The sequence below is a fragment of the Ambystoma mexicanum genome, chromosome 7p, assembly GCF_040938575.1.
Source record: "Ambystoma mexicanum isolate Mex_15411 chromosome 7p, UKY_AmexF1_1, whole genome shotgun sequence".
NCBI classification, from domain to species: domain Eukaryota; kingdom Metazoa; phylum Chordata; class Amphibia; order Caudata; family Ambystomatidae; genus Ambystoma; species Ambystoma mexicanum.
The window spans coordinates 925,721,511-925,739,499 of NC_090939.1; the positions used below are offsets into that span (position 1 = coordinate 925,721,511).

General features: G+C 43.8%; 1 protein-coding gene across 2 annotated transcripts in view; it reads left to right on the forward strand.

The window, feature by feature from the left end:
• The window catches only part of FILIP1L (filamin A interacting protein 1 like), a 1,652,893-nt gene that overhangs the window by 1,312,952 nt on the left and 321,952 nt on the right, over positions 1-17,989 (forward strand). The window lies entirely within an intron of this gene.

Below are 17,989 nucleotides of genomic sequence, written 5' to 3' on the forward strand. Positions count from 1 at the left end.
GCGCCGGTAGTGCTACCAGCGCCGTTGTTACCTCGCCGCAACAGTCTGAGTTTGCTCGCGGGTGCTGCTCTGGATGCCTGGTCAGACCAGGCATGCAGAGCGGCACCCGCGAGCAGACTAGGATGGCGCTGCTACCATCCTCCCCATTGAGCCCTATGGGGGCTCAAATGGGAATGGGGACATACCAGGTCTGGGTCCCGTGAATGGCAATTACTGGGCCCTCCAAGGTCAAAGGGCATGGCTACCTCCAAACTAGCAATGAGGCCCATGTCTCACAAAAAGCTGCTTTCTGAGAAAGGCAGGGCCCAAGGGTCACACAAATCCTAATGCTCAGGATAGGGGACAGCATGTACTGAGGTGGTCCTGATGAAGGAAAAACAGGAGGGGTGATAACGCTAACTGCTCATAGAACTGAAGACTCATCACAATTGGACTGAAGTGCAAGATGGGTCAGGAAGCAATCACTATCAGAAAACCCATTTTGCATTCTCCCTCTGAGACGATAAAGAGGTATCTGCCGTTTTGGAATCAAGTTGCCCTGACATGGTGGCTGCCGAATCTGCCATGGTCCCCAAGTCTGCCTACTCGTTCTTCTGACATGTTTCCTTGTCTGGTCAGCATGTCCATAACCAGCTACCATTCTGAATCACCTGTGGGAAACAATTTGTGCGATAGTGATTGTTTCTTCTGTCTTGTTTGTGGATTGCATACTCTGGTGCTGATCTTGACAGTGGTGCACGCTTAGCTTGCAAACTTGTGAGCTGGGCCATGGCCCATCTCCTCTGCTTCTGGTTTTCAATATCTGATTAAATTGTTGCTAGAATCAAGGATGATAGTCTGGAGACCAAGCTAGGAGATGGGCTCTGCAGAGCCCCGATATACCACTTCGGTGGTCAGCATTAATGAGAGGGTGGGGCTCCCTGGCCAAGATGTCTCTTGCACCCATTTGCACAGTGACACTCGTGACTTTATCACACATGGTTATGGGTCTGCCCACAAGAAAGTTGAAAAATTAAGAGGCAAGTTTAACACTTTGATCACTAGCCAAAAGAAATGATTTGGCAATAGAGATTGAGAAGACTTGAATGAAGCAATTGAGTAAAAAGAATCCGGAGGTTTCTGGGCTCTGGTCAACCTGTGAACGGCCGAGCATTGATGGAAATCTGGACAGCAATCAAAAAGGCCATCAAGAGTCATACTTTCCCGAACTTTATCAGGCAAAACATCCTTGTAATGGTGGTAGGGGCTCTGAGGGGAAAATGCCGGCCTGACCCCAGTGAAAGTTATCCCTTTTTCATGGAACAAAGTGATGGTAGTGATATCTTCCCAGAAATGGGGGAACGATGGAGTTCGAGCTGATCTAATCCTGCAATTACTTCAACCCCTTTTTATTAACGGGTATAACCCCAGAGGCAAGGAAGGGCACATATCTCATGTCCATATGGAAGAAAGGATGCAGGAAAGATCCAAAGAACCTCAGGCGGATCTCCTTTATAAAAACCATCTGTAGAATCTTCAGCAAGATCATAGGGTATCACCTTCAGGACTGGCTAGACACCAAGAAGATCATTATAGACCTTCAGGGGACCTGTACAGAGGGTTCAGAGACTATCGCCCAATGTCTGAGGCTTGTATAGATTTTGATGAAATACATAAAGCTCTGGAAGGTGAGGCTATATTTAGGCTTCCTCGATCTTGGGAGCGGTCTTTGACTCAGTCGATAGAAGCCATGTTTAGGCAGCCCTGGAGGAAGCAGATATGGACAATAGCAGACATGCTCTACTGGAGGCATTACATTAAAGGATGTCTGGGTTAGTACTATGTAGGGTGTGGTGCCTGCCAGTAGAAGTGACTCTTCACTTGAATTCTTAAATGAATCCCAATTAGGGGAGATCAGCCTTCAAGCAAGTGAAGTGTAATAAACAGTTATACATCTGTCTGTTGAGTTAGGAAACGGACGCAACTTTTGGTTGTATATTTATTAATAAAGTAAACAGACCGCAAGACACAGCAGGCGCCCTCCTGAAGAGGCCGGCTCCAACTGCCCTCTGGTACCAAAAGAAAACATTGCAAACATTCTGATTAGAACAAACACATACATAAACTCCAGATGGAATCAGGTTACATCATAATGTTATTACATTGTACTATGTTAACCTAAGTAAATATGACACTTTCCACAGTCATAAGAAACCAATCCCAACACATCTCCTTCCTTTAGTAAGAAGTATTTAACCCAAATAATAATCATTAAACTTGGTTGGTCTGTTCCTGACTCTGCTTGCTTTCAGACCACTGTCAATGTTACTATTTCGGTCACACTCAGCATTCGCTACTCTATCCGCATGTGGTCCAAACACTGGAGCTTCTTCTGTCTCATGAGACAAATCCTGGTCCCACTCCTCACTACCTTCAGCAGCAACCTTGTTACTTTTGGCTAGTCTAGACATTGCCCAACATTCACCACCCTCCATAATAACAACATTTCCCCTTATGACTGCAATTCTTTTGGGACCAATAAATTTACTAGTGATGCATTTAGGAGATACTCTAGGATTTTTGATGTAAGCCCAGTCCCCAACAGACCAAATCACTCCTCCAACAAACATTTTATTATCAAAGCGAACTTTGTACTCATTCTGAGTCTCCCTAACTAGGTCCATAACTTTTTTTTCTGTCAATATGCACACTCCTCGCTAGATTCAACCAACCCGGACATAGTCTTGTCCCCGGGTGTCTACCCTTGAGAGATGAGAAAGGTGAAATACCAGTAATGGAGTGTGGAGTTACACAGTAGCTCCAGACCATTTCTCTAAGAACTGTCTGCCACTTCAATCCCGATGCCATGGCCAACTGCAAACCACCCTTAAGAAACCTATTCATTCTTTCCACTAAGCCATTCGCTCTGGGTTGGTACAACGCTGTTCTGTAATGTTTGATACCGTATCTATTAAAAAATTCCACCATTCTGTCCGAACAAAATTGAACTCCATTGTCTGAGATAAGCTCCGAGGGAAACCCCTCCCTGTAAAACACTTCCTCAAAGAAAGTGATCATTTGAGAAGTGGTTGCCTCCCTTATAGGTTTCCACTCGACCCATTTTGAGTGATAATCTACTAGAACAATGAGGTATTTGAAATCTTCACCCAACTCCTGAATGGGTCCCATCAAATCTACTGCTAACTTCCCCCAAGGCTCTGCTGGGACACTAACCGGCCTTAAAGGTGTATCTCTAACAACTTTAGTTTTATCACTCCTTTCACATTCCTTGCAATTCCTGACACATCTTTCCACTTCACTATCTATTCCTGGCCACCAAAATGATTGCCTTATGTGTCTTTTGGTGCCCCCCATCCCCAGATGACCTTGGTGAGATATATCCACAAGTTTGGATCTAACTTCATAGGGAGGTATAATCCACATCCCCTTTCTGAGTTGAGACCCATTCTCTGACAAATTCAATTCCTCCTTGATATTATAGAACACATCAAATTTCCTCTCCACCAGATCCTTTCTAGGCCAACCTGTTTTGACCCAAACTTTCACTTGGCCTAAAACTTCATCAAGATTGTCAGCAGACACCCATTCTTCTTCACTTATTGCATTCTGCACCATTTCACAAATACTGACAGAAGACTCCACATTCACATTATTGAAATCTTTGGTCTGAATGGGTAGTCTGGAAAGACAATCAGCAATGACATTCTCATCACCAGGAACATACACCATCCTGAAATCGTATGCCAACAAATCAATCATCCACCGGGATATCCTGGGCGAACACTTAGTCCAGTCGGCACTGCCCAACAATTGAACCAAAGGTTTGTGATCAGTTTTTACAATGAATGATTGGCCCCATAGGAAAAATTTAAAATGGCTTACCGCCCACGAGACAGCTAACGCTTCTCTCTCCACCACGGAGTAGTTGTTCTCCGCCCCCCTCAGTGGCCGGGAGGCAAAAGCTATAACATGTTCAATGCTCCCTTCATACTGAAAAAGGGCGGCTCCAAGCCCTAACATGCTCGCATCCACAGCTAGCACCGTCTTCCTTCCAGATACAAATCCACCTAAAGAAGGAGCTCCAACTATGCCCTCTTTAATTTTAACAAAGGCTTTCTGGCATTCATCCGACCACACATATCTGGAGCCCTTCTTCAATAAATCTCTCAATGGAGACGAAATATTAGAGAACCCATCAACAAATTTGTGATAATATTCCGCCAACCCCATGAAAGATCGTAATTGTTCCTTATCACGGGGTTGTGGAGCACTCACAATGCTGTCCACCAAGGACTTTCTAGGAGAGATACCATTGCAAGAAATCTTGTGCCCCAAATAATCAACCTCTGTCATGGCAATTCTGCATTTTTCTCTTTGTACCGTTAAACCAGCATCCTAAAGCCTAAACAAAACAGATCTTAAAACATTGTCATGTTCAACATCGTTCTTGGCAAAGATAAGAATGTCATCTTGAAATACAGTTACGTTGCTAAGACCTTTAAGAACTGTTTCCATCACTCTTTGAAAAACAGATGCCGCTGAGGCCAAACCAAAGGGCATACGCTTATACATAAAAACACCTTCTGGAGAAATAAATGCTGTTAATTGTTGACATTCCTCAGACAACGGCACCTGATGGTACGCAGAAGACAGATCAATAATGGAAAACAGTTTAGGCTCTCCTAGAGTGGACAGAATTTCCGAAATATTCGGCAAGGGATGTCTCTCAACCACAATGTTCCTATTAAGACTGCGTAAGTCTACACACAACCTCATTTTACCATTGGCCTTGGTAACTAAAACGATGGGGGACAACCATTCTGTAGCTACTACCGGTTCAATAACCCCTTTGGCCATCAGACTGTCAAGCTCTTCCTTGAGTTGCGCCCTCATCTTCAATGGAACTTGACAAACCTTATGCACAACAGGTTGAGCATTATTTCTCAATCTAATGTGATGCTCAAAGTCTTTAAGTTTGCCAAGTCCCTCAGAAAACACTTCAGGAAATTCCTTCGTCCAGAAATCTCCCACTTCGGCAATTGAAACTGGAACAGGTGCACTAGCTTGCACTATTATCCCCAATTTCTTCTGTTCCTCCCAACCCAGTAAGGAGGCTCCCTTCTCTGCCACAAGGAACGTGACTTGACAGTTTCTTCCCTTGTAGCACACTTCTGCAGAGAATTGGCCGACGATATCTATGTCAGAGTTGGCATATCCACATACTCTAATACTGGTGGGAAGGATAACGGCATCATCCTTTTTGAGGACATTTCTCAAAGTGTCTCTGGATATGATGGACCAGGGTGAGCAAGAGTCTACCTTCATTGAGAGTTCAACACCATCAATCCGGAACGTGTCGACAGGGCCTTTAGTATTAGTGGACACTTCCGAAATCTGAAACACATGTTTAGGGGTCATCTCTTGAATGGCAGAAGTTTGATGAACATAGTATCCTGTCTTGCTGTCAAGCTCCTCATTATTCACCATTTTGGGTTCCACACAGTTGATTGACTTATTTTTGCAAACATTTGCAAAATGGCCTTTGCCTTTACATTTGAAACAGTCTGCATTCTTGGCCGGGCATGAGGGAAAATTCATTCCATGTCTGGAGCTGCCACAACGAGAACACATCCCTTTTATATTCCAAGCTCCTCTCTTTATTGTGGAGTAATTACCCTTCTTCTTTTGATCCACCACACACACCGAGGCTTGATCAGCATTTGATTTGTCAATCTTGAGTTCCTTCACGTACTCAGAGGTTTGTTCAATACTTCTCTCCATTTCAATCGCCTCTTGAAGGATCATATCTTTAGCAAGTTGCTTCTCCTGAATTCTAGGATTGTTTGTGCATCTGACCAGCTGGTCTCTGATGAGCGAATCTGCTAATTGCTCAAACTCACACGTATAACTTAATGATCTGAGACAAGCAACATATGATTCAACAGATTCTGATTTCTCTTGAACTCTCTGAAAGAACTTGTGCCGCTCGAAACTGACATTCTTCTTTGGCTCAAAGTGGTCTCGAAGTTGTTTAAGGGCAAAAGAGTATTCATCCATATCACCAGCTCCAAGGTCACGATTTCTAGGAAGTCCATCATAAATCCTGTGCCCTTCGGTGCCTAGATTGCGAAGAAGGAGAGCTTTCTTCCTTGCCGCAGGAAATCTATCCCCACACATGGCCACCAAGTAATTCTCAAATATATCTTTCCACCGATCCCATGGAATGACAGGACGGCCTGGTTCGCTGACAAAAGGAAGAGGAGGTGGAATAGAGGTCATGTTTTGTTCAGGAGACCGAAACACTCTATTCCCAAATAAAATCCGACAGCTGGGATGTGTGTGGTTGACTGTGGTGCCACGAACAATTGAAATAAGAAGAGGTGGAATGACCAGTGTGAACACGAAAAATGTTTTTTTCTTTCACTTATCAAAATCCCTTTGAATTGCCTTTAAACTGCTTGTATTCCCTTGGTTAGCAGTGATATGTGAATTTGGAGATCTTCAGTATATTGTGGGTGCTTGGGAAAACAAAAGAAACAGCTTGGTAAACGTGATCCCCTTGAAAAGGCTTTGATAAGTTTTATGAGTGCAGAATGTCACAAGGGAGATCCGGAGTACACAATGTGCCGAGTCCCAGCCAATGGCAGCACTCTGTCAGGCGTGACGCAACAATAGAGGGCTGGCGAGTTGATACGCTGAGCGGTGGGCGTGTTGAAGAGTACGCGATAGTAGCGAACCCTCTTTGTGGCTCTGGCGAGGTGCGCGTAGCATCAGCGCGAGCCTCCGTGAACAAGGAAGCCGCGAGCCTCGTAACGGTGGCGTTGCAATATCCCTCAAAAACCACCCTGAATACAGTCAAGGAAACGCGGGCACAGTACTCACTCCGACCTTCTCAGATAAGCCGCTCCCTCCGCCTGCCTCTCGCCTGCTGTGTCGGGGAGGGAAGCGTCGGAAGGCTAGGGCTAGCACAACGGGAACAACGAGAGCGATCCAAACACGCGCGGGTCTTCGGGTACCTTGGTCTCGTCGCCAATGTTGAGTTAGGAAACGGACGCAACTTTTGGTTGTATATTTATTAATAAAGTAAACAGACCGCAAGACACAGCAGGCGCCCTCCTGAAGAGGCCGGCTCCAACTGCCCTCTGGTACCAAAAGAAAACATTGCAAACATTCTGATTAGAACAAACACATACATAAACTCCAGATGGAATCAGGTTACATCACAATGTTATTACATTGTACTATGTTAACCTAAGTAAATATGACACTTTCCACAGTCTTAAGAAACCAATCCCAACACTGTCCCTCCCTTATTATGGGGCTATCTTGCCCTAGAAAAGTGCAGTGCTGTCTATCCAACAGCATTTGGTGGTCCTGTGTATGGCTTTTCAAATAATAAAAGTTCAAAACAAAACACTAAAGGCCCGACGACCATGTGTAGCACCTACGTTGCTTCAATGCGGTTCCTGTGGAACTGTGTGCCGCTTTTGCTTTGCTCTGAAATGTGGCACTGAGAACATTGGCCTCTCCCAGACTCACTGTTTGAATAACAATGGAGTCTGACCCCTGGTATCCCCTTCTGGTACGATGTTCATTCACCAAAAGTCATGTGTTCGATGTTTCTTTCATACTGATTTTCTTTTCTCGAAAAAACTCATTGTGTGAGGAAGGATATAGAAGGGGTGGGAGGGTAGGGAATAGTGTTAAATAGATAGGGGAGGTGAGGATTCAGGGAGAACATACCCCAAAAAAGAAAAAAAAACAGTCAAAAACCCATCAAAAAAATTACCATCGCTAAATGAACATAGAACCCCCCTTCTTCCTTTAGTGGCTTCACCCAGTAAGGGACAGACACATGTACATGAGTCCTACATTTTCCATGGTTTAAGGAAGAAACAAGGTCTAATGAACAAACCACTTTAAGTCTAGTTTGAATTGAACCTTCAATAGGTGTAAGTAATATGATATGGTCTTCCACGAATCGTTCGTTGGCTGTGCAAACAAGTCTGAATGATAGCGAAGTTTGTTCCAAACGAGACGAGGCCTAGTTGAGCCATTTCAATGCTTTTCATTGGACTGCATAGCACTGAGAGCTGCATACCTTCATTGGGAAGAACATCTAGCTTCAGTACACCTCCAATCAAATTATATGTTCATATTTGGTTACGCACTTCATAATACACTCCTGCTGTTGGAAAACACATTTAGAAAATGAGATACTCTTGGCCTCTGTTTAAAATGTTTGTCAGGGATAAAGCAGAGGAAGAAAAGGTTTTGGCCACAATGAATCTCTTTGGGGTTTCTCTACTTTTAACATGTATACACGTGACTACGTAGGACAGATCAGGAAGCTCCTCCATCCATGAGTAGACCCATGCAGTCTCCATTGGGGAAACAGGAGTACTCACAAACATTTTCAGAGGGCCAAAAAAAAATTGGTTTGGTGTTTCCCCAGGAGCTTCATTGATTGCTGGCCACTACCAAAAACACAAAGCCCCCAAAACACTAATATCCCAATAGTAGTGATGGTCGGGGTTCCAAGTCTCCAAAAAATAATTTGCTACACCTAAAAGCACATTCAACAAGTCATATTGATAAAAAATAAAGGGTTTAAACAAAACATAAAGATAGGTTTGTCGGTTTAAACCAAGGAATTTTGGTTGTCGCTTGTACCAAGGGGTGCATTTTAAAGCGCACAGACAAGTTCTTTGTCTACCAATGCACTGTCCCGTGTGCTGTGTAACCTGTTATGAAAATGTTCATTGCTATGTACTTGATCATGATAATGTGCAGTGATAACGGCAGCATGCTTACTGTATCAAGTATTTCTGCTGGGGCTGCATTTGTGTAACCCTAAATCAAGCCTTCTTACGCCTCCTTAGGGCGCCTCGATGCCCGCGGGCTGTAGTGCGCTCTACAAATACAAAAATTAAAAATGAAATAAATAATAAATAAGTAAGATTAGAAGTACATGAAAGGACACAAATTCAGTTTGTAGGGAGGTTTGGAAGTTCTCCCACAAGAACTATTGGTGAAAAAGTTACTGTGCCAATGTATTAAAAGTGATTTCAAATTCTGACATAGACATAGAACCAATTAGAGTACTCACAAGTAGTAGCCACTATGCTTTGAGTACTCACACCAGGGTTTTCTCATCCATAAGGAAGGAGAAGGCATGAATGCCTGCTGAGAGAAGGGTAAGTGAACTGTGTGACTCCTCGCTCATTATTTTACCTGCCCCTGCTCCATTGGGGTATTGAAACGGGTCAGTACTTCAACTGTCTGGGCTTTATGCACTTGAAAGGACTTGTCAGAACATGAAGACAGGTAGTCTAAGGGTAAATTACCATAACAACCAAAGCCAACCCCCTCGTGCCAGACATTAGTGCCATGACGACGATTGTTCACTGGTCTATAGCTCAACAATGGTTTAATAGGCCTGCCATGTCTGTCATATAGCCAGTGTTGACTATAACCTGCTCAGAGTTGTGGCCGTACAGATATTTAATGAAGACCAGTAAGAAAAAATAAAAATAAAATGAGTACACTGGTTTAAGTTAGTGAACGGTGACATGCATAAAATACAGTCAACACATCTATATAATTACACAGCACATTTTGAAAAGTCTCTCTGTGTGGAATCTACCAGGGGGACTAGCTTGGTTGAGGAGTAAACCATCAACTAGACTGGACCAAGATCAGGTTTTTCCTTTGTGATTATCTTAACAATCACTTAATAAATAGGTGCAACCTGAATGAAACTTTAAAGGGCAGGGCAGCCTAAACCCAAATAAATTGATAGGCTTTTTGAATGTATCATTTATATGTGAATATCACTCAAATATTCGTGGATGATATCTTGGTATAGAGATTTGTTTTTTTGTTTGTTTGTTTGTTTGTTTTAATGTTTGTAGTGCGCGCCAGACCCGAGAGTATCAGGGCGCAATAAGCATGAAGAGGGTTACTCAGCTTCGGTTGCATTGCTGTACAGGAACATACATTATACACAGTAAGATGTAAACAGGCAGTATGTACGGAATACAGGCATAAGACAGGCGGGTTGCACATTGCAGCAAAAGCATATATACAATATGTACAGTCGAGGGGGAGTAGCAATATATATGTGGTGAGAGGTCAGCGGTCATTTTCCTTGATCCAATGGATGTGGTTGGACATAAAGCGTGGGTATAGTAGGTCTTCCCTCAGGGTCGGAGGAGGGGAGTTCCAGTATTGGGCAGCTTTGACTGGGAAACTGCTTCCACCAGTCCTAGTACGTTTAAATCTGGGTACAGTTAAGAGGTTGGCATTAGCCGTTCTCGAGGGGCGGTTGGAGGATTGTCTCGTAAATCTAGCTATGAGGTATTGTGGGGCGGCTTGGTGGAGGCATTTGTGTGTCAGGGAAGCTGTTTTGAGGAAGAATTTGTCTTTCGTGGAGAGCCAGTTATTGGATCTTCTGAGGTTGGAGATGTGGGCTTTCTTAGGGAAGCTTAGGGCTGCTCTCAAAGCATTATTCTGTAAAATCTGAATCTTATTGGTAATGTATTTGTTGCTCCCTAAATACAAGGCATTACAATAATCCAGTTTGGATAAGAAAAGGGCTCTTGCTAGGATGATGCAGTTGTTGGAGGAGAGGAAAGGCTTGGCTACTCTGATTAGTTTACAAGTGTAAGCAGTAGAGGAGGCCATGGAGTTGACTTGTTTTTTGAAGGTTAATGTGGAGTCTATGTAAAATCCAAGGGTTTTGACCTCCTTGGCTACTGTGATGTTATTGCCATCTATTTTGAAGTTGGAGTAGTTGCGGCCTAGTTTGATGATGTTCGCAGGGGTGCCGAGAATGAGAGGTTCAGTTTTGTCATCATTCAGGCATAGACCATGAGAGGCCATCCATGCTTGGATGATGAGGTACACTCTGTTCACAAAGGCCAAATCGCCCGTCAACGGTATAAGGATCTGTGTATCATCGGCATAATTGGTGCAGGTGATACCCAGACCATCTAGATCGTCAAAAAGGGGCTTTGTGAAAATGTTGTACACGATAGGGGACACACAGGAGCCCTGAGGCACACCGCAGGTGATGGGTATCAGGTCAGCAGCTGCTAAGGGTGAGAAGATGCGCATTGTTCTATTGTCAAGGAAGGATTGGATCCATCCTATCGCTTCTTGTGAGAAATGGGCGGCAGAGTCCAAGTGGCTGCATAGGATCTTATGGTCCACTAGGTCGAACGCCGCTGAAAGATCAAGCAGCAGCAATAGTGCTGCCTTACCATCGTCTTTCAGCGCATCTATTTGTGCCTTAAGGTCGATAAGCGCAGTTTCAGTTCTGTGTTTAGGCCTGAAGCCAGACTGGCGTACTCCTAACAGGTGGTTACATTCTAGATATTGTTGGATTTGAAGGTAAACCACCTTATCTAGGATTATAAGCAAGAACGAGAATGTGGTGATAGGGCAATAGTTTGTGGGTATGGACGGGTCAAGTGATTGTTTTTTAAGTAGAGGGAGGACCCAGGACTGTGCAAGTTATTGGATATGGTGCCAGTGGAGAAGGAGGCATTTAAGAGTTTGGTGATGAATGGGGGAGAGGTTGCGTGCAGCATCTTTTATGATTTGTGCTGGGCAAGGGTCGCAGTGGCAGTTATAGGATTTGAGGGTAAGGATAACTTTTTCAACTTCTAGGATGGATACTTTCTTGAAGTTGAAGCAGGGTATAGGTAGATTTGGGGGTGGCGTAGTAGGCTGGGGCAGAGGTGCTGAGGTTTTGTTAGCCTTAGGGGCAAGGAGGAGAGTTTCTTTTTTATTGTTAATCTTGGCTTGGAGGGTTGTAACCTTGTTTGATAGGGCACTCTGAATGCTAGTGCACCAGCTTTTGTTCTTGAGGTAAGTGTCCGGGGTTTGGATGGGCGTTTCTATCTCTTTGAGGATTGTAAAAATTCTTTAGTACTTGAATTGGCTTGAGTGATACGCAGGTTGTATGAAGATTGTTTAGCGAGGATGATTTCTTTTTTGTAGAGGGTTGCTATTTTACTAAGGTTGTTTTTGTTAGTGTGGGAGGGATCTAGTCTCCAGATTTGTTCACTTTAGTGTTTTTCTAGTCTAATTGCTTTTAAGTGGCGAGAAAACTAGGAATTCACAAGTTTATTAGGTTTGCTCCTTCTGATTTTCAGTGGTGCTATGACATCTAATGATGATAGCATTGCTTTGTTGTACTCCTCTACCAAGGTAAAAGGATCTGTATGATCAGGAAGCGAGTTCAAAGTAGGGAGAATCAGGGGAGTGAGTTTTTCCGCTGAGATATTTCTTTTTGTTTCTGGTGGGAATGGCAGGAGCTATACTATTAGCAAGTAAGGGGGGTGTAGCCTCTAAGGAGAAGGGGATCAGGTGGTGGTCGGACCAAGTCTGAGGTGTTATGGAGATGATGAACGTCTGGCAGTTATGCTCCGCTATCCAATTGAGGGTCCTACCTTTAGTGTGGATTGAGCCTGTCACTTTTTGGGTGAACCCTAATTCTGTGAGGGAATCATTGATGTGTGAGGCGTTATGATATAATGGGTCGTTGAAACCTATGTTGAGATCTCCTAAGAGAAGGCATTGTGAGGAATTTGTTAGGTTATCATATAAGATGTTGGTTAAATCTTCTTCGAAAGAGCCTAGGGGGCCAGGAGGTCTGTATATGAGGTGAATAGACAGGGTCTACATATCAGAAATTGTCAATTTAGCAGTAAGGGATTCACATGAGTCTGCGTTTTGTGGCGTGGTGAGTCTCAAGGCTAGACTAGTTTTGGCAATGATGGCAAGGCCTCCGCCACGGGAATTGATGCGGTCTAATGTGAGGAGGGTGCAATCTGGGGATGGCTAGCATGATTGCTGGGCCTGCTTCTCAATGAAGCCAGGATTCAGTAATGGCAAGGAAGTCAATTTTTTCTGTCTGGAGTAGGTCTGCAATTCCTGTGGCATGGGCCACCATGGAGCGGGCATTTATTAGGGCTCCTTTTATGCTAGTCTGGGTAGATTCCATTGGAGGTACTCGGGTGTTATCATGGTGCTTCGGATGGGTATTGTTGTCTCGGGTGTGCCGGCTGTTAAGCTGCAGTGGCTCCTGAGTAATGGGGGCTTTCTGAGTGGTGGTCTTGGTATTGGGCTGTGGGCTACTTGAGGTTCTAGTGGTGTTGTTTATGAGAGGATGTAGGGTTTTAGTTAGGGGTTCGTAAATTTAGGGAGTCTGGCACGGAGTTTGAGGTTTCTCTAGAGGAGACTGCATGGTCTTGTGTTCAAGTTATTCTGACTCAGGGGTTTGTTGTAAAAGGTCGCCGGAGCTGCTAAAGGCAGACTGTGTGCCATGGTAGGGTTTAGTGTGCTAATTAGTTTTAGTATGGCCCTTAATAGGACGGTATAGATCACTGGCAGATACATGATTTGCGCGTGTGGTAACTGAATGATGGCAGGTGTGGCATTAAGTTCAGATAAAGGGTATCTATGCTAAGGTGCATGGATGGTATAGCAGAAGGTGAAACCTAGTGAGGCAGGTTGATGTTGGTTCGGGGTAAGCTGACACACAGAAATTAGTGAAGATAGGCTAATCTGTTGTGTAAGTAGTTGTGAGTAGTTGAGAACGAGCTAGCTTGGGCAAAACCTATCCTTCTGCGGTTAGGTAAATTTAACATGTGGAATATCGAGTTGGCCTAGAAGGTGTAGACCAAAGTGAGGGCAGATATGTCAAGATAGGCACATCGGTTGTGTATCAGAATATGCACATAGAGGTATTAAATTATAGTATAATACAGTATAATGACAGTATAAGTCAGAGTAGGCACATCAGGTTATGCATAAGAGTATACACATAGTGGTATAGAATTATACTGTGTTAGACGATAAGTAGTACAATGAGTTGCCTATCATATTAGCAGGCAATGCGAGAGTAGCAGATGTCTAGACACAGCGTGGAAATGGTCATGAAACAATGCAAGGTGGGAGCAATTATGCATGCCAAGGCGCATAAACAAAGGGGGGAACATATGCTAGATAAGCAAGATAGTCATACATTGTTAGAGATGCATGGCAAGGTGGAGAGGTAGTGTGCACCAACCATGGATACAGGGAGTTAACTAGGTATGGCTGGGAGGCAGACCCCATCGGTCAGAGGGACAATGTTCATATTAAACTAGCATCAGGAACATAGACATGGAGCACAAATATTACAGGCAAATCACAGGGGCAGTTACAAGCCTCGAGGACCAATGATGCAAGTAGTGGATGTTATGACATAAAACTTAAATGCAGTAGAGGGCTGTATGCCAGCATCATAGAGCCCGGGAAAGTCAAAATAACATGAAGTCGGATGAGTGGCGTAAGATAGGGTAGCAAGCTGTGCGCATCAGCGACCGACAATAGCTAACAGGGTGAACGCAGAGGTTGGCGGATGCTACTTAGGCGCCCTGGCTCTGTGAGCTCGCCTGAGAGAAGAGAGATAAAAAGTACCTTTGGTAATGTCCTCGTGGAGCTTTCAATATGCAGTGTTTCTGGCTGACGGCTGGGAAGGCCTGGACAGGCTGGGACAGGAGATTAGTCTTTGTGCAGGCCTTCGTGCGGGAGGCCGGCTTAAGCCTGCCAGCTTGTGGTTGGGCAAAATGAATGCTCGGGCAGCCAATGGTGGAAGCCAGCACCCTGGGTGGACCCAAACAAGGGAAGCAGAGAACCTAGTAGTGCCGGGTGGCCATCTTGGAAGGGCGCCAATGAGATCCACACATAAGGGATCAGCGTGTAGAATTGAAATTACGCTCTATAGCGTGATTTCAAGGCAGAAGACAGCAATTCCTCCACAAAAAGGAAACAGTGCGCGTTCAGCAGCACTTTTAGGGGCAAAGTTAGGTGGATTTCTGAAAATGATGGATACGCCCACGGGCTTACCTCGGTGAAGGGGGAAGCTCCAGCTTCACCCCCAAGCGTTGCACTGCTCCTTCAGTGTTGGAGGGGCTCCTGCTCCTCCGGTGCAGTGAAGAGATGAATGGAGCACAGGTTAGGATAGGAGATTAGCCTTTGTGCAGGCCTTCCTGCAGGTCCCCAACTACACACGTGACAAGCATTCCATCTTTGCGTAGGCTCACTAAACGTTTAACATAGCTAAAACATGTTACTATGTATATTATAGGGTACAACGTTGTTCATCACCAGGTTCTTTTCGATGAGTTTTTTTCCCAAAACGTTTTTATCGAGAAACAAAATCATTGGATAAGAGATGGGGGTTGGGTAAGGGGATAGAAGGGTTAGGAGGATTGGGTAAAGGAATTAAATAATAGGGGAGTGGGGATTGGAGTGAGTTCCAAAATATTTTTTTTTCAAACAATGAGTTTTTTCATTAAAAATCCTTTGGCAAAAATCCAATCGTAAAAAAAACCTGCCAATGAAGGAACATAGAACCTATTATAGACTACTGTAGATGCACCGTCAGATAAGTTATAGGTTTTTGACTAACTTGAGCCATGGAAAGTGTCTTATTGATATGGATAATGTTACGAGTCTATCGGATACCTGTTCTGAGCTATCACTTGTGCTAGCAATCCAGACAACTCTTTTAAACCTTATTCTATATGTACCCCGTTCTCACAAAGGGTAACGCCATTGACGCCTTACTGTAGGATTATGGAAAATCAATAGCTTAAAGTAGAACATGGCCTCTTTAAAGATACAAATCAGAGTAATAATAACCTGTCCATTCATATCAGGCAAGCCCTATGTGGCCCAATGATACATTGAAAACATCCTCATACTTGAAGATGGCAAATGTGGTAATTTGTTGGTCCTCTTTCTCCTCCATTGACTTCACCTGAACAACCCACACCTTCCTATTTCTGTGCCCCTTTTTATCCCGTCCCTTTTCCCTCCATTCGTTCTCTCCCGTAGCTGGTTTTGTAGGCCAACAGCTGGCTTTCTTTTCCTTACGGGTGGTGGTACAGGTAGGCAAACACAAAGGGGAGGCTTGGGGATAGGGGGGTCATTGTTTATTCAATGGCTAAAAGTTATGAAAACATTATTTTGAAAAGTTTGGAGGCATGGTGTGAGGTAAATCATATAATATTGGGTGCACAAGCAGGTTTTAGAAAGGCTTTGTCAACAACTGATCAATCATTTAGGTTATAGCTAATTTCTCAAAAATGTATTTGCCTTAAAACAGTCAATTTGCATGTCATTTGTCGACTTACAAACAGCTTTTGATGTTGTAGCACGCTCAACATTGTGGTGGGCCATGTCTGACCCACAGATCCCCCCGGCCTTATACATGCAATACCATCCATGTATGGAAGCCACTATGCGTTAATACGGTGGGTAGCGAAGAGGGAATGCACCAACCCCATCTTGATCTATAGGGACAAGAATACGATACTAAAACGGTTACTGAGTTATCCTTGTAAACCCCCTACAACACCTATTTTGAACCTGGTATTATGGGGATCAGCTATACACTCAGACCAAAACCACTTTTTTACTGGTTGCAATTGTGGAATACCCCAGAACTGAAGATAGTCTGTGGCGTGCTAAGAGATGTTGGAGAAAGCCAAGGGCCATGACACTAAAATGGTTCAAATATCTCAAGAATATGTTGATGAGATTAGGTATGCCCCGTTCATGCGACACACCTTGTAAATATGGAAGCAATTACAAGCCAATCATACTCTCTGAATGTAATCATATAGCCTTGCTCGATACCATCGGGAACATTTTAGCTGCAGTCTTGCAATATAGTCTGACTGAACGGGCGGCTAGAAATTGCATCACAGATATCCGGAAAACAGGTTTTACCAAAGGCATTGGTACTGAACTAAACCTGTTCATGATGTCCTTACTCAAACTGAATGACATGAAATCCAAAGACAAGATACATCTGGATTTTATAGAACTAAAGCAGGCTTTTGATGGTGTGGACAGGCACCACCTTTGGAGGAAATTGGAAAATTGGGGCTGCCCAGACGAGATCCTTCATCCCATAAAAGCCCTATATACAAGAATAAGAACCAACAATGGTAAACTAACGATGGAGGTGAGAACAAAAAAGAGGGGTAAAACAGGGTTGTCCTTTAGCAACGACCCTTTTTACACTACACATTGCTGACTTAGGAGAGGCCCTAAGACATGCCTGGCACTTTCCACCAAAATTAAATAATAGTGAATTAGCATGATGTTCTATGCAAATGACATTGTCATGGTCGACAGAACACAGATTGGACTGCAACATCTGCTCAACGAATTGCAGTCCTATATGACGCTAAATAAGATGGAAATAAACATAAACAAAACAAAGATAATAACGATTGGAGGAACGAAGAAGACCAGTGAAAACAGATTCTCCTGGAAAATTGGGGAAGAGAGATTGGAAAAAATAAAATACTATTGGTGCTGTATGCTCGTTCTACATACAAAAAGTGATACCAATTCTGACATATGGGAGTGAAGCAGGCCTGAACTTTACTTGAAATTATGGGCAAAACTGGAAAGTCTTTTCTGGAAGCCAATACTAAAACTGCCCAGATGTACTCCAATAGTTGCAGTAAGAGAAGAACTAGGGCTGCAATCCTTGCATGGGGTGGTAAGATGGAAATTTGTATCCCGCCGAAGGAAGATCTCAACAGAGGATACAAAAGACGGTTATAAAATCCTAGCCTCAGAGGAACAAGGAAAAAGCACGACGCTACTGAAAAATGGGAAGGAATGCTGGATCCAACGGTTAAGTGAGCTAGACTCCTCACTTGACAAACTCATTGCCAACCTCAACAAAGTAAAAGAAAAGGCAAAGAGACAAGATTGGATAAAAATAAGAGAAATGAGACTAACGAATAAATCTAAAAATAATGCAGCCCTAGAACATCGACAAAGAGGCACGGTCCCACTATCTGAAGAGGTTCCCAGGAAAACATTTTCGAGAATGCCTGATGAAATTAAGGCTGGGGGTTTACCCTACTAACGAATTCCTGATTAATACTGGGAAAAGAGGAATAATGAA